Here is a 23,834-nt window from a genome sequence, read left to right on the forward strand (position 1 = left end):
TCCCCTTTAGCCAGTTCCTGTGATTAAAGCGGAATTGCACTGACCATGACGTGTTTCTGCGGGAGGCAGAGACCTTGAAGAGGCGCTTTGTGGAGAAGGGTTATCCTATAACAGATCTGGATTCAGCGCTGCTGCGCACGGACTCTAGACCTAGGGAGGATCTATTGAGGCCTAAATCAAAACCTCCAGATGAGAGGTTTAAATGTGCGTTTCTATCTACCTTCTCCACCCAGCACTTCTCGGTTAAACGCATCCTGCAGAGACACTGGCACATACTGAAGGATGATTCAGTGCTGGGCCCATTATTGCCTGTGCGTCCTCAGGTAATCTTTAGGGGTCTTCCTCCCCTTAGGCTGCTTGTGGCCCCCAATGTTATCGATCCCCCTAAAAACGTTTCGTTTTTTCAGAGTAGGGGTGGTTACTATCACTGCAGAAACTGCCCCATTTGTACGATCAATAAGGACAAGAGGAGGAGAATTGAGTCCTTTGAATCGAATGCTACCAAACAAAAATTCGATATCAAACCGTTTATAACATGTTCCACCACACATGTTGTATACCTCTTAAGGTGCCCATGTGGCCTGGATTATATTGGTCGTACTATACGCAAATTACAGATAAGGCTCAATGAACATGTGGGGAATATTATCAAAGGGTTTCCAAAACATAGCGTGTCCCGACATTACGATCAATGTCATGGGAGGGACCCTACCGGTACCATCTTCATGGGTATCGATAGGTTTACCAGCAGCTGGAGGGGTGGTAACCGCACACGTGGTGTCTCACAACTGGAGACTCAATGGATCTATAGGGTCAAATCCTATACCCCCCACGGTATGAACATTGAGTGGGACATAAACTCTTTTATTAATAATTCTTAAATGTCTAAGTCCCTTTTATCTCCTTAGTGGTTATGTCTGATGATTTATTAATAATGACTTCTATTAGATGCTCTTTCATGGTAAAATTTTAAACAGTGTTGTTTTTTTTTTTTTTTTTTTTTAAAGATTTTATATTTTTATTTATTTTAATATTTTGATTGTATCTCTTGATGTATACTTCTGTATGAGTTTTGCGGGATCTCTATGGATTGTGTGATTAGCACAGCCATAGGGTTATTGTGTCACTATCATTCTCCATATACATTTTACTATGTACTATTGTTACTCATTCCTAGTGCCACTATATGGGAATGGATATGTCCAATCGCTCTAGGGGTTATAGTTATATTTAACAACTCCTTATTTCAACAGGTTGATGGAATTTATTTTTCCTGAGTAGTCTCCCTCATAGCGCTGCAGGTCGGCTTCTGCTTGTGTTTGTTTTTTTGTTTTTTTTTTTGATTGGAGGTCGTCACTTGCTTGTGGGGAGGCTACGATTGGTTGGACAATGATCGGTTCCCATTGGTGCTCTGGAGGTGTTCCGTGATTGGTCCCGGAGTGACTTCCGGGTCATCGGAGGTTCACTTCCCTTTCTCTATATAGATTCTGTGATTGGTTCCGGAGTGACTTCCGGGTCATCGGAGGTTCACTTCCTTTTCTATATAGATTCCGTGATTGGTCCCGGAGTGACTTCCGGGTCATCGGAGGTTCACTTCCCTTTCTCTATATAGATGTGCGGTTGGAGCTGGAGGTGTGGAAGGTGATTGGATGGCACAGACGCCGCTCCTCCCCTTCCGACTCCCACAGCCTTTTTATTGGGGTGACTGGCGATCTCTAACCACGCCCCCTGATGATGTCATATTTTGATGAAACCGGTAGGGGACCGGTGATCGTCTGCTTTATGCACACCCTTTAGTGTCCTGTTACTTCACTCAGGAGACCGGGCTGCAGCTACCGCACATTTCATCTGGAGATCCCCGCAAGACCATAACTTGATGCCTATATGTCGTGATTCACATGTGAGTGTAAAATCTACTTCTTATTAAAGTAATATCTTGAACGTATTACACCATGCGAGGTCTCTTTTTCCTACATGTGACATGACTATATGTCCCCACGAGAGGATATTGTTTGATGGTACTAAGGCAGTTCTTTGCTGGAGGTGATCCTTTACATGTACAAGAATCGAGGAGTGCTGTGGAGTGTGAGGAGCCCTTGTTGCAAGCGCTATATGATCTCTGTCATGGGGATCATATAAGTCTGGTAAGAGGCTATTACTTTGGGTGTTTTGGTGAAGGTCACATCTATTCAACACACCACCTGAGCTTCCTGTTGGACGTTTTTCCTCTCCACGGACTCTTCTTTCACTGTTTTTCTAGTGTACATTGATATATTGTGACACTATGTATCTAATATAGATTGCTCATTTTTTTGTGTTTTCCACCAAGCGCTGCATACTCTTGTTTTCATGACGCACTATAGCCAAAAGAGGCTACAGCACGGATCTCTCGTTGTGGGAGGTCATCCATGGACGTTCTCCTAGAACCACGGCCCTTCACATCCCCTGGGGTGCGCATTGAGCGTGCTCTGTGACCACTGTATCCTTAGGACACAGGTGATCACAGATTGCAGTAAAGGGACAATCACAACAGCCCTTTACCATGTGATCAGCCATGTCCAATCACAGCTGATCACATTTAAACAGACTTGTTGGCTATTGGCAGTCCTTTCCTCATGCTGTGAGGTAACCGGAAATTCTAACAGGGCACATTTACACTGATAATCAGGGCACTGATCGTCAGTGGCCTGATCATCACTGCAGCCCCATCAGTGCAGCCCATCAGTGCCATCTTATTAGTGCAGCCTTATCAGTGCACATCAGTGAAGAAGAAAAATTAATTATTTGCAAAATTTAATGACAAAAACTAAGAAAAAAAATGTTTTTCAAAATGTTTAGACTTTTTTAGTTTGTTTAGCAAAAAATTAAAAACCCAGTAGTGATTAAATACCACCAAAACAAAGCTCTGTCTCAAAAATTGTATACAATTTTTTTATGGGTACTGTGTTGCATGCATGACCGTGCAAATGTCATTCAAACTGCGACAGCACTGAAAGCTAAACTTTGGCCAGGGCAGGAAGGGGTGAAAGTGCCCAGTATTGAAGTGGTTAAAGAAAGACTTCATTAAAATAGCTGGAAATTATAATCAGCAACTGGTGAGGCAAGAAACGCTTTGGTCAGGAGTATGTACTATACATTGATAAGCACTTTGTTATGTACAATACAGTGTACATAGTGCAGCGGTAAACAGTATGTGTCATATTTCCCCTTATATTGTTAGTCAGAAAGTCTGTGGCAATAGAAGGAAAAAATGTCTAAATATAGTGGTCATCGGTAACGGAAAATGCCCAGTATTGATGGTTAGGGGCAGGAAAATGTTCCCCATCAGTAGACAGAGAAAGGAAACAATGCCCAGTGTTGCTGGTCAGAGGGAAAAAAATATTGGAGCTCCTTGCCAGCTGGAGGAGAAAAATGCCAGCCTCAGTAGTCAATGGGAGGAAAAAATTGCTGGTTGGATGGTCAAAGTCAGAGGCATACCTAGGGTCTCCAGCGCCCTTGGCGAGGAACTGTATCGGCGCCCCCCCCCCTGAAGAGAGTTTGACAGAGAGAGATGGCGGGGTACAGAGAGAGGGGGTAACAGAGGTGACAGAGAGAAGGGATCACAGAGAGAGAGAGAGAGGGCAGGTGACAGGGAGTGAGAAGGGGGTGACAGGGAGTGAGAAGGGGGTCAGCAGGGGGTGACAGGGAGTGAGAAGGGGGTGGCAGGGGGTGACAGGGAGTGAGAAGGGGCTGACAGAGTGAGAAGGGGGTAACAGGGAGTGAGAAGGGGGTGGAAGGGGGTGGCAGGGGGTGACAGGGAGTGAGAAGGGGGTGAGCAGGGGGTGAGAAGGGGGTGAGCAGGGAGTGAGAAGGGGGTGAGCAGGGGGTGACAGGGAGTGAGAAGGGGGTGGCAGGGGGTGACAGGGAGTTAGAAGGGGCTGACAGAGTGAGAAGGGGGTGAGAAGGGGGTGATGGAGTGAGAAGGGGGTGGCAGGGGGTGACAGGGAGTGAGAAGGGGGTGGCAGGGGGTGACGGAGTGAGAAGGGGGTGGCAGGGGGTGACAGGGAGTGAGAAGGGGGTGAGCAGGGGGTGACAGGGAGTGGGAAGGGGGTGGCAGGGGGTGACAGGGAGGGAGAAGGGGGTGAGCAGGGGGTGACAGGGAGTGAGAAGGGGGTGAGCAGGGGGTGACAGGGAGACAGTGACAGGGAGTGAGAAGGGGGTGACAGGGAGACAGTGACAGGGAGTGAGAAGGGGTTGACAGGGAGACAGTGGCAGGGAGTGAGAAGGGGGTGGCAGGGGGTGACAGGGAGTGAGAAGGGGGTGAGCAGGGGGTGACAGGGAGTGAGAAGGGGCTGACAGAGTGAGAAGGGGGTGAGAAGGGGGTGGCAGGGGGTGACAGGGAGTGAGAAGGGGGTGGCAGGGGGTGACAGGGAGTGAGAAGGGGGTGACAGAGTGAGAAGGGGGTGGCAGGGGGTGACAGGGAGTGAGAAGGGGGTGACGGAGTGAGAAGAGGGTGAGAAGGGGGTGGCAGGGGGTGACAGGGAGTGAGAAGGGGGTGACGGAGTGAGAAGGGGGTGAGAAGGGGGTGGCAGGGGGTGACAGCGAGTGAGAAGGGGGTGACGGAGTGAGAAGGGGGTGAGAAGGGGGTGAGAAGGGGTGACGGAGTAAGAAGGGGTGAGAAGGGGGTGACGGAGTGAGAAGGGGGTGAGAAGGGGGTGACGGAGTGAGAAGGGGTGGCAGGGGGTGACAGGGAGTGAGAAGGGGGTGAGCAGGGGTGACAGGGAGTGAGAAGGGGCTGACAAGAGTGAGAAGGGGGTGACAGGGAGACAGTGACAGGGAGTGAGAAGGGGGTGACGGAGTGAGAAGGGGGTGACAGAGAGTGACTGAGTGAGAAGGGGCTGACAAGAGTGAGAAGGGGGTGACAGCGCCTGATACACCGCCCACGGTTACACATACCGGTCCGCTGTCTGCACATTCTCCATCCTACTGCACAACACTGGCCCGGCTCCCCGCAGACACGCACTCTCTCCCCCTCCCGTAAACCTGTCACTGGGCGAGCTCCCTAAAGGCCCGTACACACGTACCGATCGTCGGCAGACAAGCGTCGGCTGACGAACGATCTGCCGATTGTACGCTTGTTAGTATGATGCCTCCGACAGCCGTCAGCGCACATTCTGCCGACAAGAATCTGTCTTGCAAGCATTAAGATTTTTGTATGCCGACACCAGAACGGCCGATTGTTCGCCAGTCAGTACAGAATTCGGCCGACACACACCTACAAATCTCAACACGCATGATCAAACCAAATAAGGTCCCGGAAGAATTTTCACAAGTAAACTCAACATTTTATCCAGAAAGAACTTTCGGCTCGCGGCAGTCCAAAAAATAGGTGAAATGCGGAGCACATGCTCATCTTGATAAATGTGAGAAGAAGGAAGATACTGCTTATAATGCCATACTTTTCTAATAAAAAGGCATGTGTTCTGTTATGATGAAGATAATGTTTGTCTATTCTATCTGTTCTATCAAATTTTATAATTAAATAATTTTAACTCTTCACCATTATTTTTGTATTTTCACACCAAAGATCTAACTTGATATGACCCTTTATTCTTTTATGAATTTTATGAATTAATGTATAAAACATATTTTTCAGGTTATGCACAATATTAAACATGTTAACAAATTCAGATAGGCCATTTCTTTTTTCCAATTTTCTTTATTTTTGGATCTCAGAAATAAACAAAAGAAAACATTAATACTCTCCGTATTTAAAAAATAAACATAAAAAAGGTCCATTTGGACTAAATTAAATTAGAAAATGACAAACAGGGGTAAAATAAATAATAGGGGGTTACAAAAATCATAATTGCTGATAACTGTAATCAGGCTGGCATGAGGGCAGGTTTGGATCCTGCTGGCCATATTGCCACTGGCCATGTGGCATTTGGCGAGGTGGTGGGTGTTGTGGAGGTGGAGGTGGAGGTGGAGGTGGAGGGCATGGGTGCTCCTCGCATGCGTGGCTGTGCTCAGTAAGGACGCCGTTTTCCGCCTTTTGCAGGACATCGATAATAATTTTTGTTTGTTATATTATTGTGAACAAATAGCAGACTTTACATACAGTGGCGTATCTAGGGTCTCCAGTGCCCTTGTTGAGGAGCTGTATTTGGCAACAACCCCCCCCCCCAAGATCAATGTAAAAATGTAACCCCCCCCCCCCCAAAAAATCTAAAAGGGCATTAAATGTTTCTCATTTGTCCCTTGTTTGCCCAGTGTAGAGCTCTCTAGTGGGCAATTATTGTCTCAGGTGTGAAAAACAAGAAAGAGAGGGGTGAGAGATAGAGAGAGGGAGAGAAAGAGGGGGTGTGAGAGAGAGAGGAGGGGGGTTGCAGAGAGAGAGGGGCCTGAACTTGCAGAGGGCTTGATGTAGGGCATTGAGGGTGAAGTGTTGCAGGGAAACAGGAATAAGGAAGCCACCTGCCTTGCTGACCCAGAGTGAGAGACCAGAGACATGGAAGCAAGGATGGATGGATCATTTGCAGGAGCTGTTAGTTTGTTAGTTTTGTAAAAAAAAAGGTTGAGCCGCAGGAATGCTGAGGCTCCAGCAGTGTTTGTTAGGACCAGAGGTGTGCTGGGGATGCAGCAGTGTTTGTAAGACCAGAGGTGTGCTGGGGATGCAGCAGTGTTTGTAAGACCGGAGGTGTGCTGGGGATGCAGTGAGAGGCAGTCTCAGTCTCCTGGTCTTTTGGCTCAGCTGCTCTCAATGTTTTACACCTGCATAAAGCAGCTCTCAATGTTTTACACCTGCATGAATCCGCCTGCAAACTGGGGGTTCTGGGGTGTGCAGGCTGAGTGGATTGTTCTAAAAATCACTAAAACAATGCCAATGTTTTTGCGACCCACCCCCCTTGGCCTGCGCCCCTGGCGGTTGCCTGTCATGCCAACCCCTTGCTATGCCAGTTTACATAAAGGGTCAATTATGGTTTAGCTTATAATTTTGTTACATGATTACATTTTTAGCAGACAATATATAGTGAAATGCCATACCTGAGTCAAATTGCCCTCTAGGATATCTTCATCCTGGCTGGGATCAACAGACATTGAGCCCTCTGCCGAAGTCGAAGGCAGCGTGGAAATTGACGGCCTTGATTCCAATGTGTCTGCCAGGAACCTGAGGTTATCAAAATACCACAGCCGTGGTACATGTACATTCTGTGCAGCTGCTCCAGACTGGGTGGACTCTTCAATTTTTTTAACCTCCCACCTGTAGGCAGTGCGAATACTGTTTATTTTTTTGCGGATATACTCAACATTTGCCACAGGACAGACGGGCTTGTAGAAGGCCACTAAATGTTCAATGGCCTGTTTTTTTAGGTGCTTATTTTTATATTCAGCCGACTTGACTTTCCACAAACAGGGCAGTTGCCTGAATTCATCAATGAAACTGATGAGAAAATTATGGCTGGTGTAATTGTCCACCATTTTGCAGGACAGTATATGCCTGCAAGACACAACACAACACAAAACATATTAAAATGGCATGTATTTTGAGACATAATAAAGATATTCATAGTAAAAGCTGTATAGGGCCCAAAACACACACTTTCTAATAAAATAGTTGTACCTTTGTTTGTGGGGAAAAGTCGTGATTCGCCGTTCGATCGTGCTCCAACCCTCGATATGTCCGCTAGCGAATCGTCGGCCGAAAGATCTGGCGTCCTTTAAATACAGCGCATGCGTCAACTCCTCCTCCAGTGGCGGGCTTGTGCAGGGGTGTGTACATGCTGAAGATCAGGCCTACATGCGACACTCACACCTGAAGCAGTGGAACAATCTTTTAATCAAGAATAATGTCTCAACGATCTGAGAGCTCAATTAGTGTGGGCAGAAGTGATTGGGCCACCAGAAAATCCAGGGCTACACCCATGACAAAGGCAGAAATGGTGGAGATGGTCTCCATTTTAGAAAAAATGGACTATGATGGGAAATTGGCAAATTATGATCGGCCCAATGCCAGGAAAGATGGCATCATGGATAAGGTGGTGGCCTGTTTGCAAAAAAAATTTGGTGTGGAGCGATCGAAAGATCAGATTAGGAAACGGTGGTCCGACCTGAAACACCGTGAGCAGGATCAGCTTTCCCAAATCCATCGGATTCTGAAAAAAAGTAAGTTTTATTTTTTCTTTTTTTTTTAAACATGCAATATGTTTTTTATAATTTTGTGTATGTTGTATTAACATGTCTAGATTATAATGTCTATGTAAAAAGTTAGATTACTCATTTTAGTTGTCATGTCGTGATTAGATCGATCTATTGTTGATGTTTTAGTATATGACATTAAAAGTCAGGAAGCCATAGTTAAAAATATATGTATTGTGTTGCAACGAACGTTCTTTCCTGCACAAATCTTCTCTGCAAACATTCCTATTAATCACAGATTATTATTCAAACCTTTAAATAGGAGAAAAACGAAAACTCCGTGCCAAACAATGGGAAAGGAGGAGGAGAGGTTTGGCAGCTCCATCTGCAGTTGCGGAAGAAGATGAGGACATGGGCCCAGATGGTGGCACAGATTCGACTAAAGGTAATTGGTTCCTATGCACTGTCAAACATTAATGTACCATATTTTTCGTAGATAACCATGTACATGTCTTCATATTTGTTACTAAAAGAGCTATCAAGCAGGGCACCATGTCCTAACAAATGTACCTCTTGTGACTTTTATGATATGGCCAATTTTTTGTATTATGTAGATGAAGACATTATTCCTGAGGTGATTCTGGTGGAGACAACAAGTGACCAGACACCAGAGCAACAAGAAGGTTGGTAGGCCCAGATTTTTGTGTAGTGGGATCATAGAAATATGTGTATTTGCAATGATTGTTTAACCTTATATTCCTGTATTCCCTTACAAATTTACATTGCAGATGTTGCGTCATGCGAGGATGTGGCATCCCCAGCCAGGTCAGAACCCAGATCTCCTGGCAACTTGCCAAGCAGCGTGGAAGCCACCTCCTGAAAATGTGGAGGATCCAGAACCAAGTGTCAGAGAGCCAATTGTGTGCCCACGTAGGTTTTTTCATAATGATTTTTATCAGTGTTATTTTTAGCCTCCAATCGTCAACACTAGTTCCCTATGGGAGCCTCTTTATTTGAATGGAAGTGGCACCGTAAGTCGGATCAGGATGCTCTGACTTGCGGGGCCACTTGCGCTGTGAAGATTTTTGAGGGGGAACTACACAGAAAAATTGAATAACCCACCGTGGGTGTCCCCCCCAAGTTCACAACCAGGCCTTCTGTGTGTGGTATTGAGTTTGAGGGTATGCCCACAACAAAAAGACAGCGTGGGTTACCCCCAAAACCCCTACCAGACCCTTATCCGAGCATGCAGCTTGTCAGGCCAGGAAAGAGAACGAGCAAGAGGACCAAACACCCCCTGGACCACAGCAGGACACATGCCCTCAACATGGGGGGGGTTTTGTTGCTTTGGGCCAGGGGGCCTCTGCACCGCACACCCAAAAGCACCTTGCTCCCATGTAGAGGAGGACAAGGGCCTCATCCCCACAACCCTGTCTGGTGGTTTTGGGGGGTCATGCGGCCAGAGGCTTCCTAGGACTTTGGAAGCAACCTTTAACAAAGGGTGGCCCCCAGATCCCAGACCCCAATCACTATGTGAATGGGTATGGGGTACATAGTACCCCTACACATTAACCACATAAATGGAAGTGTATGTGAATAACGACAGGAGACGTTTATGAAATGTTCTTAAATATCTTCATCCGGTCTTCTCCACTCTGCTCTTTGGATCTTCTCCTCTCCACTCTTCTGCTGTCCAATATTCTGCTCTTATGTTGTCTGCTCTTTTGCCCTAGGCTCTTCTTCTTCCTCCTGTCCTCCTCCGATGCTGTTGCCATGCATTCTGCCCGTCTCTGGTCTCTGCATTTTAATATATATACATTACGACCATGCCCTCACAATGACGTCATCATGCGTTCACACCCCTAATGAATATATAGTAAGCTCAGGAGACCGGCAGAATCATCAGCAACAGGATCAGAGGAGGACAGGAGGAAGAAGAAGAGCCTAGGGCAAAAGAGCATAAGAACAGGGTAGGTATTAACTCGAGAGGAATTTAAGATTACCTGGACACCAAATGTTTCTCTATTATTATGACCTCACGTAGGTGATTCACATTGACTCAGTTGTTTTTTTTTTTTACAGACCATGTTTTACATAGTTGCACATTAGCCAAATTGACCCGTGAGGCTCTCCAATGCTGCGCAGACCTGGAACAAATAAAGGAGACTGCAAGGGCATTACAAATCAAAATGCGCAATTTTGTGGACATGATTGGCAAATTTTAAGCCACAATTTTACTACGTTTTTAATTTTTGTATTGGGATGTTCCTGATGTTACAAATTTTTTATAATGTTTTATGGCATTTTAATTACACTCAGATGTTAAAGAGTGTACCCAAGTTTGGGAAAAGCACTTTACAACACCCTAACCCTAACCCTAACCCTGTGAATGTTTGATACTAAAACATTTTTACATTCAACAATGTGTGTTCAATTCTTTATTAGACTTTCGTTGGGGGGTCGAGGTCTAAAGCTGGGTAAAGAAGCACTAAATGTATGATGGCTGGCCTATTCACATATTTACATGTTAATGAAAGCATTTTGGACACTGCCATATGCGAGTTGCTGGAGGTGTCAATGAAATGTTAAAGATACCCCCAGTTTTAACGCATATCACAGTGCGATCTGACATTTCACACAGGATCGGATCACACAAGTTTGAACGACTGTGCGATCCTATCCTGATGCGGCTGAATAAATGCATCATGTGCGACTTTTGTGCGAGTGCAGTGCGAATTGAGCCATACAAACTGTATAGCTGATTTTCGCATGAACATCTGATCGCATGTAATAAAGGAGCAGTGCGCTACGATATTACATGCCATCAGATGTGCAGTGTGAATTGAGACATACACTTTGTATGGCTACATTCGCACTGAACACGCATACAAGTCGCACATGACCCTTTATTTCTGATGTATCTGGATTGGATCGCACAGTGCTTAACACTTGTGGAATACAATCCTGTGCAAAAAGTAAGTGGCGGGTCACCCTTATGCAATGCTGGAAGGCTGCAAAGTCGCAGACTTCCCGCATCACATAAGTGTGACTCAACACTCAAGGTACTAGCAGTCCTAGGATTCAATATGGCATTGATATTGCCAGAAGCAATCAGTGTAGGGAGATCAGTGTAATCTATAGTGTATTGCTTGTTCTTTGCTCTAGTTCACTTTCCATTACCTATATATATATAACACTTTGAGATGAACAATGATCAAGTTTCACATAACACTGACATATCCTAACATTGGTGGGCAGTGAGAAGGATGTCATAAATGAACACAACATAACAGGTGTAGGTACGTTGTTAATACCCTAATGTATTATATGAAATATATAGTATGGGCGACTTCTGGACAATGAACACCAATGTAAGGTGACATTAGATGAACCTTGGGTGTGACCTAGTTCTCAATGTGACAGGGTTTGTGTACATTTTGTGGGCTGCAGAAGGCCCTTGTACTTACACCACTGGCTCAAAAATAACACATGGCCATCATCACTTTGGATCAGCTGGTGAGAGACTACAGCAAATAAACACACTGATGAATGTATTAACCCTTCCAAAGTCACACATATATAACACATGATTAACCCAAAAAATTATGTTTGCCATATGTGCCCAAATGATTAGAATCCACAATACAGAATCATAGCAATTTTTGTTTAATGTGTTCAAAAATCAGAGATCTATGACATTTATCTGGTTAGGAAATTAGTTAGGAAGTTTATTGGTTGTGTGACAGTGATTGCTGCCAGGACACAGCTCCTCTCCCCAAGAAATAGTCCAGATATTCCTGGCGGATCTGACGGGCCCTGTGTGATGCCAATCCTGACCGTCCAACTTGCATTGACGTCATGGACTCCACTTGGTCAGGAGGTTGGGCCTCTCCACTTGTACCTGGCATAGCAGGGTCAGTATCCAGTTGCTGCAAAACATAATTGTGTACATTCCTGCGTAGGAAGTTGTGCAAAATGCAGCAACACAAGACCACATTATCCACTTTGTACAGTGCCAGGTGTATGGACGTCAGGAATATCCGGAACCGGTTGGCCATTATCCCAAAGGCATTCTCCACAACTCTGCGAGCTCTGGACAACCGGTAGTTGTAAATCCTTTGGTCGGGGGTGAGGTTCCTCTGAGGGTAGGGCTTCATGAGATGCTCCCCAAGCGCAAAAGCATCATCTGCTATAAAAACAAAGCTCATACCCTCAACAGTTTGCTCCCTGGATGGCAGGTTCAGAGTGCCGTTATTTAGACGAAGAGCGAACTCCGTCTGCTCAATAACTCCCCCATCCAAATTGCGGCCATTTTTGCCAATATCCAAATAAATAAACTCATAGTTTTCATTAACTATGGCTAGCATGACTATACTAAAAAAACCTTTATAATTATAATAAAATGTGCCGGAATTCGGAGGGGGGACAATGCGGACGTGCTTCCCATCAATAGCACCCCCACAATTGGGAAAATTCCACTTCTCCAGAAATTGAGCAGCAATCTCCAGCCATTGCTCTGCGTTTAAAGGGAACTGTGGGGAAAATAAAAAAAATTAGTGCTTGAGCACATCACATTATTAATTACACACACAGTTGTCTGTTAAATGCTTATGCAACTTGTTAAAAATATAAACAACAGGAAGGCAAACGTTTTGATTTGGGGATGTAACATATACATACATTTATTTTCAACCTCCTATTGTTCTTATATTGTAAAGGGCCATACACACTATAAGATTCTCTGAAGACTTTTTCGTGCAGATTTACCTTTTCTATGTAGTGCAAGTGCCTGCCAGATTGCATAGGATTTGAAAGTGTTTGTTTGACCTCATATATTATTTGGTTGGGGTAAATCGGAAGGATAAATTGTTCTGACAATCTTATAGTGTGTATGGCCCATTATACTCACCAGCTAGAGCTGAAATTTACAAACTACGGCCCTCCAGCTGTTGCAGAACTACACATCCCATGAGGCCTTGTAATTCTATGACATTCACAGACATGACTAGGCATGATGGAAATTGTAGTTCCTGAACAACTGGAGGGCCGTAGTTTGAAGACCTCTGAGCTTGAGCTTTGGTATATGCTGACTTTGAGATTTAGCATGTGGGTGGGGGGATGGGTAAGTAAAACTCGGCATTTATACATCAATAAGGGCTTGTGGTCAGTGAAGGTTTTAACATCATTACATAAACATACACAATCATAGGTGGGAATGGATGGACTGATGTATTTTAGATAAATCATAAACTAGGTAATAAAACATTGGCCAAGGAATAATTGTTTGAGGGAAAGTAATAAAATGACCCAAATTCAAAATACTGTTAACAGGCAATGCGTTTAGGGACACATAGGAGAGAATGGTGGGGTGGTTAGTGGGTAATTTTACAAATGGTTAAGATAATCTACATCTTTACTACTATGTGCATGCGGACAGAGGGTAGTTACAAATAATGGCCTATGTCAATTGCTGTACATCCAAAAACATCATAATTCGGGTGAAACGACTAATACATGTAATGTAATGTAAAAAATCAAACATACCTTGATATAGTCCTTCTGCAAGACCTTGATGATGGCAGAGCAGGTCTCAGGGATGATGACTCCAAGTGCTTGGGGGGAGATGCCTGTGGTGAACTTCAGATCCTGCAGGCTTCTCCCTGTTGCAAGATACCTCAACGTCGCAATTAACCTTTGCTCAGGAGTAATTGCAAGCCGCATACAAGTATCCTGCTTCAGAATATAGGGGGACACCAGGGCAAGAAGACGGTGAAAGATGGGATCCGTCATCCTCAAATAATTCCTGAAGTCATCAGGATTATTTTCCTGGAGCTCCCTCAGCAAGGACATATGAGAAAATTGATCACGGTTAAGCAACCAATTTTTCGTCCAGGAGGTCCGCTTCTTCTTCCTATTGCTCGTACGTCGTCTCAGAGCCAAAACTCCAACACTAACGACAGCAATGGTCGAATTCACGGTCGCCATAATAAATTCTCGAACGATGTCTCGGAAAATAGCGAAATGTCGTCAACCAAACAAATGCTACCGAAATCAGCGCGAGATGCCCAGAAGGGTCACGGCCAAACACTCACTTCCTCTTTTGTAGCGGCGAACGTGCGTGGAACGTAGTGACGTCATTTTCTGTCGGCAGACAAATGTCCTGGGCAAGTTTTGAGCACTTTTCAACAGACAAACAACAAACACGCCAGCCGCGAACATTTGTCGGACGTTCTGTCGGCCGACGATCGGTACGTGTGTACGGGCCTTTACACTCACCTCCGATCAGCACCTGACCTGCAGCATCATCTCAGCAGCACTTGTCCGGCGGCGGGAACGGGTGGGCAGGGACAGCCCCACCTTCCAGTACAAACAGAGAGCAGTGGGTGAGGCGGATCACAAGCTGGAAATATGATGGGCGCAAGAAAAGGGGGGGGGGGCGCCGGCCGCCGGGGGTGCAGGCTGAACAGAGGGGCGATAGGAGTGGTATTTCACTGCTACACTGCCAATACTTTTGCGCCCCCCCCTCGGCCTGCGCCCCTGGCGGGCGCCGTTCTGGCCAGCCCCAGGGTACGCCCCTGGTCAAAGTAAAAAATTACAATGGTGGCCAGAGTTCCCTCCTTACATTTGTGGTCAGTGTGCCCCCTATGCATTTGTAGTCAGTATACCCAGTTGTATTGGTGGCCAGTTTACCCAGTAACATTGGTAGTCAGTGTGGCCAGTATTATTGGTGGTCAATGTGTCTTTCTTACATTGGTAGTCAGCGTGCCCCCCCTATTGTTGGTGGTGAGCAGGAACAGTGCACTTACAGGATCAGCTCAGCATTGACACCAAAAACAGGAAGTAGGAAGGATCCGCGCCTAGGAGGAAGGGAAGGGCTTTCATATGTAAACACAAGCTGTGTGCACCCCCCCCCAAATATTTTCCTGAGTCTTGTGTTGATCCAGTTTTGTGCCCAGCTGCATCTAGTCTCTCCTCTCTCCCTGCTTTCACAGGCCTTGCTAAGGCAATGGGAGCCATTGTCCTGTGAGACAAATTTTGTGAGCTATAGACACATATAGCCTGGCTTTGGAGGAAGCCCACACATTTGCCCCCATAGCAAGCAGCTTGCTATGATGGCAGACACAGAAGAGAAGGAGCTAAGATCCCAGATGGGGGACATCAGAAGAGGAGGTTCAGGGTCGCTCTGTGCAATACCATTGCAGAGAGCAGGTGCATATATTATATTTGTTATTTAAATTAAAAAAAAAACATTTTTTTCCTTTACAACTGCTTGTAACTTACAACACATAGTTAATATTGCCTACTTCAGCCAAAAGGCATGAAAGAGGAAGCTACTTAACACCTGCAAGGCCTCACATACAGTGCCTTGCAAAAGTATTCGGCCCCCTTGAACTTTGCGACTTTCTGCCACATTTCAGGCTTCAAACATAAAGATATAAAACTGTAATTTTTTGTGAAGAATCAACAACAAGTGGGACACAATCATGAATCATGGAACTTTACTTTCAGTGCAGCAAACTCTCTCCAGAAGTTCAGTGAGGATCTCTGAATGATCCAATGTTGACCTAAATGACTAATGATGATAAATAGAATCCACCTGTGTGTAATCAAGTCTCCGTATAAATGCACCTGCACTGTGATAGTCTCAAAGGTCCGTTTAAAGCGCAGAGAGCATCATGAAGAACAAGGAACACACCAGGCAGGTCTGAGATACTGTTGTGGAGAAGTTTAAAGCCGGATTTGGATACAAAAAGATTTCCCAAGCTTTAAACATCCCCAGGAGCACCTTGCAAGCAATAATATTGAAATGGAACGAATATCAGACCATTGCAAATCTACGAAGACCTGGCCGTCCCTCTAAACTTTCAGCTCATACAAGGAGAAGACTGATCAGAGATGCCCCCAAGAGGCCCATGATCACTCTGGATGAACTGCAGAGATCTACAGCTGAGGTGGGAGACTCTGTCCATAGGACAAAAATCAGTCGTATACTGCACAAATCTGGCCTTTATGGAAGAGTGGCAAGAAGAAAGCCATTTCTTAAAGATATCCATAAAAAGTGTCGTTTAAAGTTTGCCACAAGCCACCTGGGAGACACACCAAACATGTGGAAGAAGGTGCTCTGGTCAGATGAAACCAAAATTGAACTTTTTGGCAACAATGCAAAATGTTATGTTTGGCGTAAAAGCAAGACAGCTCATCACCCTGAACACACAATTCCCACTGTGAAACATGGTGGTGGCGGCATCATGGTTTGGGCCTGCTTTTCTTCAGCAGGGAAAGGGAAGATGGTTAAAATTGATGGGAAGATGGATGGAGCCAAATACAGGACCATTCTGGAAGAAAACCTGATGGAGTCTGCAAAAGACCTGAGACTGGGACGGAGATTTGTCTTCCAACAAGACAATGATCAAAAACATAAAGCAAAATCTACAATGGAGTGGTTCACAAATAAACATATCGAGGTGTTAGAATGGCCAAGTCAAAGTCCAGACCTGAATCCAATCGAGAATCTGTGGAAAGAACTCAAAACTGCTGTTCACAAACGCTCTCCATCCAACCTCACTGAGCTCGAGCTGTTTTGCAAGGAGGAATGGGCAAAAATTTCAGTCTCTCGATGTGCAAAACTGATAGAGACATACCCCAAGCGACTTACAGCTGTAATCGCAGCAAAAGGTGGCGCTACAAAGTATTAACTTAAGGGGGCTGAATAATTTTGCACGCCCAATTTTTCAGTTTTTTATTTGTTAACAAAGTTTGAAATATCCAATAAATTTCGTCCCCCTTCATGATTGTGTCCCACTTGTTGATTCTTCACAAAAAAATTACAGTTTTATATCTTTATGATTGAAGCCTGAAATGTGGCAAAAGGTCGCAAAGTTCAAGGGGGCCGAATACTTTCGCAAGGCACTGTATTTGTGGTCCAGGCCCAGTCCCTGAGAAGCTCCGTTCCTCAGTGGGCCCTAAGATAGAGAATGAGAAGAGAATGGCAGACCAATGACAAAAATGTAATCCCCTCCAACAAGGCTTCAGTCACCAGCCTCCCGAACAGGCTGCTTCTTCTATTACATACATTTTAAATGCTAATTTGTTAGGAAGGATGGATAGCTGGTGTGCATGTTGTAGACATATTTTGTAATATCTTTCAGTCTTGTACTATATTCCTATAATTGTGATAGTTTATATGTATATCATTTGTTTACTAAAAGCACATTAATACACTACAGAGGTTACCTAATACAAAGCAAAGCAATTGGGGGCTAGTGGCGGGAATTTGAGCTAAAGTTCAACTAAAGCAGACCGGTTTTCTGTTGCTTTTGATAGGAAAATGCTGCGTACACTGTTAAGGAAAAGCAAAGCTGCAGAGGTGTCTGGTGTCCAGGAGGAGGTGTGCAACCTGCCTATCCGGGCCAGAAAAAAACAGTGAATGTGTGTTGCAAGGGAGCTTGCTAAGTATGCTTCTCCTTTACACAAAGCTTGGAATGATGGAGTCTCAGATTTTTCCTTAGATTTTGGTCTTAAAAGTTTTTGATTCAGTAAGGGAGAAATGCAGGCAGTAGCTGTGTTTGGTTTGCACTCCTTACATGTGCCACATACTGAATCTAAAAAAAAGACAGAGGTAGAAAGAGACATATTGAAAGAGCAGCTTGCAGTGGCTACCAATTGTTTGCAAGACACTGCAAGCAAGGCAAGAGATTTAGAAAGTAGGGCACTCAAAGTGAAACATGCCATGGTTTTGAAGTGTGGTCAAACCTCTGTAGACAAAGCTGAAGATTTGAATGAGCAGTGTGCAGCCCTAATGATCAAGTCTAATGATGGCCTAAGAAAGGAAAAAGGCCCAAAGCCTGTAAGCAGAAGTAGGACATGTGGCGCTGTTACTTCTCATAAGGGGAAAGCTGTGAATCGAATATGAAATGAAATAGCGATGGCCGAGTTAAATCAGACAACAGAAAGGCAAAGGCTATGATCTTCAGGAAACAAACGTGGACTGATTTACTTAAGGTGGGGGCCCCTTAGGATGAGATTGATGGGATTCCTACACTCGCTTAAGAGGTTTGAAGCAAGTGGCTGGGAAGGGTCAATTCAGTCACATTAGGTGTTTTTATTGACATAGATCAGGGCACATTGCTAGAGAAAGCCATGCTGTCAAGACCAGAGAACAGACAGTCATTGTTTCCAGAACAGCACAGAGAGAGATGCAGGTTTATTCTTTCCCCTGGCAATCTATGCCTTTCAGTAAGAATGTTACAAGGTAGCAGTAGGCACCCTGCTATAGTTTTGAAGTCAGAAATTGGCAGATAGAACATATAGCCTGCTTTCTCTTATACTCTTTTAAGTTAATGAACATTGAGAGGTGGACCAGGCAAAGACAAGGCAGACCAGAAAAAGAGATGAGAGCATGAGAAGGATACAGATGATTTTCTGATGATGGATGATTTGGAGTGGACTTTCATCTGAGCTTTTCCTTATGGCCTGGAGGAGAACAGACATTCATCTGTAACTTTCCTTGCATTTATGTTACACAGACTGCCTGACATTGCTAACCCTACAGAAAGGATTGCTGCAGCATGTCCAGGGACAACAATTTGATTGCCTAGAATATAGAGGGGTAAAAATTGAATTTTTCATTTCCAATACAGGGGGTTTATTTTGTCCTTTCCTGTACAAAGGCTTTAAGAGCTGCTGGAAATAATACATTTCAGTTTTTGCTATAATATGCTATGAAATAAAGAAGTGAAATGTGATGCTATGGCTAGTTTGGTGATTTTTATAGCATAGATATGTGAATTTTTCCATGTTAGACCATATATTGTTCAGAAGCTAAGATTCCCCTATTGATATGCTAAGGAACCTGTTGGACTGGTTCATGAAACTCGGGATAGGAAATGATGCTACAGAAAATAGGGGGAGGAGAAAGGACTTAAACAAGTCATGTGTTGGAAAACAAAGACCAGGTGTTTGCAGGACTCTGATAAGAATAGAGCCATGAGTAGATTCCATTGAAGAAAGAACTAAGTGAAAGTGATTGTAAAGTCTCGTTTTTTTTTGTGTTGAAAATAACAAACATGTCTATATTTACCTGCTCTGTGCAGTGGGGTGGCACAGAGCAGCCCAGATCCTCATCTTCTCAGGTCCCTTTTTGAGGCTCCTGGCCCCTCCCTCCTGTTGTGTGCCCCCACAGCAAGCAGTTGCTATGGGGGCACTCGAGCCAAGCCGCAGCTCCCTGTGTCCATTCAGACACAGAGCCGCGGCCCCACCCCCACTACTTCTCTCTACTCATTGGTCTAAATTTTTTAAATTTGATTGACAGCAGTGGAAGCCAATGGTACCGGCCTGCCGTCTCAGCCAATGAGAAGGGAGAGTCTCGGGCAGCCGAGACACTCCTGCAACATCACTGGATCAAGATGGGTTTAGGTAAGTATTAGGAGGCTGAGGGGGGCTGCTGCACACAGAAGGATTTTTATCCTAATGCATAGAATGCATTAGGACAAAAAAAACCTTCTGACTTTACAGCCACTATAAGTAACTGTTTAACCACTTCCGGACTCCCCACCACACTTTTACATTGGTACTTTGATGTTAAATACTGGTGTTATGGCAGCAGATAGCTGCCATAACCCAGTATTTTCTTACAGGGTGGGTGGTCCTCTTTCACATAAAAGTGGTCCCAGGGGAGGATTCGCCACAGGATCACTTTTATGGGTTGCGGGAGAGGTGCCCCCCTCCTGCCGTTTCCAGGTAGTTTTCCCCGCTTACTGGAGGTGTCGTTAGCGGGGAAAATGATCCGGTCGGTCCATGTCCCTGGCTGGAAGTCTAGTAAGGTCAGATGGACCCCACTTGACTCTATGGCCTTGGTGAACCGGAGCGACGTGATACATCGCTTTCTCCCAACGGCCTTGAAGGGCCCATTTTTTTCATGCTGAAAAAAAAATGAATTTTTTTTTGCTTTTAAGGGTGGATGTAAGATCTGAGGTCTTATTGACTCTAGATCTCACATTACTGAAAAAAAGACCTGTCCTGCTTATTTCTATTACAAGGAATGTTAACGTCCCTCTGAGCTCGCACGCAGTTGCGCCAACATATGTAAACGTAACAACAAGTGTCAGAAATAGGCTGGGTCCTTAAGTGGTTAATGTATGGCATTTACATACATTGTATGTGCTTATTTGTTAGGAAGGATGGATAGCTTGTGCATGTTGTAGGCATTATTTTTAAAATCTGTCAGCCTTGTACTATATTCCTATAATTGAAATACTTTGTATGTACAGCATTTGTTTACTAAAAGCACAATAATACACTACAGAGGTTTCTAAGCTTCCTTGCTTTACTGCAAAGTGACCTAATAGATGCAAAACAAAACACATAAACTCTGGCTCTGGCCATGGCAGTGGTGCGCAAGTGTTTCTCTGCCTTTATCTTTCATACTTTTTTTAGGGCTGTCCTTTGTTCTTCAGTCCTTTTCATTCAGGAGACACAGAACTCCTTGACTTTCCGGTGATAAACAAGATCATGCTTCTTTTAGTTGCAGAGCTTGTTCTAGAGAAAGTCATTGCTATTGGATAGCCAGAGACAGGTGCTGTGCATCTAATTCTGAATATAACCAGTCCTCCTCAAAATTCTGTTATTCTTATCATCATCCATAACCTTGGCCAGATGGATGCTGGGCTTGTCCTAATGTAGCACTACCTGGCAAAACAACCTGTGAAGCTTGCTTTATTGAAGCAACCAGAGATAAAGTAGTGGATAATTGTCAGGTGACATGATTAATAAAGTAGGTCTTTCAGGATAGACTTAAGGAGTTCCACCCAAAAGTAAAAACTTCTGCTTTAAGCACTCCTTACCCCCTTACATGCCACATTTGGCATGTCATTTTTTTTTGGGGGGGGGGGAGCTGGTATCTAGTTTTGACAGTCACCCAGCTCCCACTTCCCCTTGGGCCGCCTAGGCAACTCGAGCCGAAGTTCTCCTTTCCCCTCCCTCTCTGCGATTGCCCGGTCACTAAAGAGGTGCAGCGCGACTCGCGCATGTGCAGTGCACACCCAGTTGTGAATCTGTCACAGCCGGGTGCCCACAGTTGTGATGCCGGTGCCGGGGAGAGGCGAGAGAGAGGAGCGAGGCTTCGGGTGGCCACATCACTGGATCGTGGGACAGGTGAATGTGTGTTTATTAAAAAGTGTTTATAAAAAATTCAGCAGCTACACTTTTTGTAGCTTTTTGTAGCTGCTGACTTTTAATAAACTTAAAAATGAGTTGAACTCCGCTTTAAGTCCTTTGCAATCCAGATACAGCCCTCTGTCCAGCAGTCAGCAACTGCTTCTCAAGCCATGGCCTCTCATCAAGGTTATTCTATGTACAAACCTCAGAAAAACCTGAGCTTCAATTTTGTATTGGCGCAACCTATTCCTTAACCGCGTACCCATACGTCTTCCCATATCGGTCGCTTATGAGTGCTTTCTAGAGCATGCAGCTCATCACCACTTGTAGTACTGAGCCTCTGTGAGCAGCCCTGATATTATGTAAGCCCTGTGAACAATCACAGTTTATATATATATATATATATAAACTGTATATACAGTATATATATATTTTTACATACTGTTACATAGTGTCCCTATTCACCACTGCAACAGTCATGTTGCTCCTAATCACCTCCACACTAGTTACAGTGTCTCAGATCTCTGCCACACAAGTTACAGTGTCCCTGATCACCACTGCACCAGTCATATCGTCCATAATCATTGTCACACCAATTGCAGTGTCCCTGATCACTGCCAAACCAGTTACAGTGTCCCTAATGGCTGCCACGCTAGTCTCAGTGTCATGTATCACCACATTGGACAGTCAGTGGAGAGGAACAGTATCACCTCCTCACAACCTACTTTAACCCCTTGGTCCCTGAACAAGCACCCCCATTCACCTGAATGGGCCATGATCGATGGGTGTACAGGGGGTATAATTCCTGCCATGATGCAAAGCATAACCTTACGTGTGAACAAGCCCTAGCAGCCAATCTCAGCTGGTGTCCCTGAATGTAGCCTGTGCTAGCCCTGGCCTATTTGCTGACCGTGTTCCTGCCTGTTGCCTGGACTGATCCTTTGCCTGTGTGCTGACCATGTCTATGCCTGCATCTGAACTGACCCATCTGCATGTCTGACTGACTATGTTTTTGAGAGACACCAATCTCAAACATCCCCTGCGGACAACTGTACTCCTGGATCCACTATTTTGTTCTTCCTTTCTTTAGTTTTCTGTACCAGTAGGCAAGGCGTGCTTGGTTTAAAGGGAATTGGGACTAGTGTCACTACACTAAGCTATATTCCCTGATCATTCATATAGAGGTGACTATTACAGTACATTGATTTTGATACAGTTGGTTGACAATGTCTGGTATATATTTAGTCCAAACTGTAAAAAAGTCTCACACATGCACTTGGGGGCTAAAAACATAAACACAAACTACTCACTAGGGGGGGGGGGGAAACTCTGGGGAATCAAGGATGGAGAAAGATCTGGGGGTCCTAGTAGAAGACAGACTGAGCAATAGCATGCAATGTCAAGCTGCAGCTGCCAAAGCCGTAAGAACATTGGCATGCATAAAAAAGGGGATATACACCAGAGATAAAACTATAAACCTGCCACTTTACAAAACTCTGGTCTGCCACATCTGGAGTTTTCTGTCCAGTTTTGGTCACCAATCCTTTAGAAGGGATGTGCTGGAGCTGGAGAGAGTCCAAAGAAGGGCAATAAAACTAATTAGGGGATTGGAGGACCTTAATTAGGAGGTATGCCTACAACCACTAAATGTATTCTCGCTGGAGAAGAGACACCTAGGAGGGGACATGATAGCAATTTACAAATACCTCAATAGTGATCCCAGCATCGAAAACAAACTATTCAGTCTCAGGGAGTGTAAGAAGACACGTGGCCACACAATGAGATTGGAGAAGAAGTGGTTTAACCTTAAGCTGCGTAGGGGTTTTTTCCCTGTCAGGGCGTTAAGAATGTGTAACTCTCTTCCACAATTGGTGGTATCAGCAGGGAGTATTAATACTTTTAAAAGACTCTTGGACCTGAATCTCAAAGAACATAATTTACAGGGCTATGGGAAATGATAACTATCACTGACACACACACCTACACAGGTTAAACTGGATGGACTATTGTATTTTTTTTAACCTTAACTACTATGTTACTATGTTACTATGCATTATCGCCATACCCAGGAGGTGTAGCAGAATGTGTTTTGGGGTGAAATTCTAAGTATGCTCATGCTATGTATGAGAAATATTTTATTCAATTGACAACTTTGTTTATTAAACATAATTTTCATTTTCTTTCTGCATTTCCAAAAACTTGAGGCAAAAAAAATGAAACCTTCAAAAGACACACATCATATCTCTTAGAAAATTCAATAGCGTGTTTGCTTTCCAAAATGTTGTTATTTTGTGGATATTTCCACTGTCCTGGTGCTCCACTGCCTCCAAGTGGTAGGTAGTAAGGAAATTAGATAACTTAGAAAAGCCTGATGATGCTTCTTGGATTTTGGGCCTCTGTGGGGCTAGGCTGTGAAAAAGTCTCACATGTGGTATCATCACACTTGGAGGGAGCAGCAGAATGTGTTTTGGGTGTAATTCTAAGTATGCCAATGATGTGTGTTAGAAAAATCTTATTAATTGACAACTGAGTAAAAAAAAAAATACATTTTATTTTTTTTT

The sequence above is a fragment of the Pelophylax lessonae genome (genome assembly GCF_965119305.1).
Source record: "Pelophylax lessonae genome assembly, chromosome: 12".
NCBI lineage: Eukaryota > Metazoa > Chordata > Amphibia > Anura > Ranidae > Pelophylax > Pelophylax lessonae.